The sequence below is a fragment of the Rhincodon typus genome, chromosome 44 (genome assembly GCF_021869965.1).
Source record: "Rhincodon typus isolate 14 chromosome 44, sRhiTyp1.1, whole genome shotgun sequence".
NCBI classification, from domain to species: domain Eukaryota; kingdom Metazoa; phylum Chordata; class Chondrichthyes; order Orectolobiformes; family Rhincodontidae; genus Rhincodon; species Rhincodon typus.
Window position 1 is genome coordinate 2,161,360 of NC_063375.1, and position 660 is coordinate 2,162,019.

Consider the following 660-nt stretch of genomic DNA (forward strand, 5'->3'; position numbering starts at 1 on the left):
CTGTTTCCCCTCACACCCTCTCACACCCCCAAAACGCCCTCCCCCACCCTCCCCCCCCCCTCTTCCCCTCACACCCTCTCCCACACACCATCTCTCACCCCCAACATGACCTCCCCCACACTCCCTCACCCACCCCGTCACCCTGTTCCCCCTCACACCCTCTCTCACCCCGTTCCCCCTCACACCCTCTCTCACCCCCAACACGCCCTCCTACACCCCCTTGCCCCTCTCAATCCCCAATCCCACACCCCCTCTCCCTACTCTCACTCCCTTCCTCCTCCCCCAGCCCCGTCCCTGCCTTCCTCTCTGTTACCCCTCTCTGTCTCAGTCCTTCTTTCTAATTCCCTTTGCTTCACCATCACTTTCGCTCCCCGTCTCTCGCTATTATACTGTCTCTCTTTCCGTTACCATCTCTCTCCGCCTCTGTCTCATTCTTTATCCATCTCTATCCCTCTCTCTGTCTCTCTATATCTGTCTCTCTGTCTTTCTATCTCAGCGTCTCTCTCTGTCTCTCCTTCTCTCTATCTCTGTCTCTATCTCTCTCTCTATCTTTCTATCTCTGTCTCACTCTTTATCCATCTCTGTCTCTCTCTCCATCTTTCTCTCTCGTCTGTCTGTCTCTGTCTTTCTCTCTCTGTCTATCTCACTTTCTGTCTCTGT

The 660-nt window shown here is 54.5% G+C and overlaps 1 protein-coding gene across 1 annotated transcript in view; it reads left to right on the forward strand.

Moving 5' to 3' along the window:
- Positions 1-660, forward strand: part of LOC109924726 (proteolipid protein 2-like) — a 16,782-nt gene that overhangs the window by 1,206 nt on the left and 14,916 nt on the right. The window lies entirely within an intron of this gene.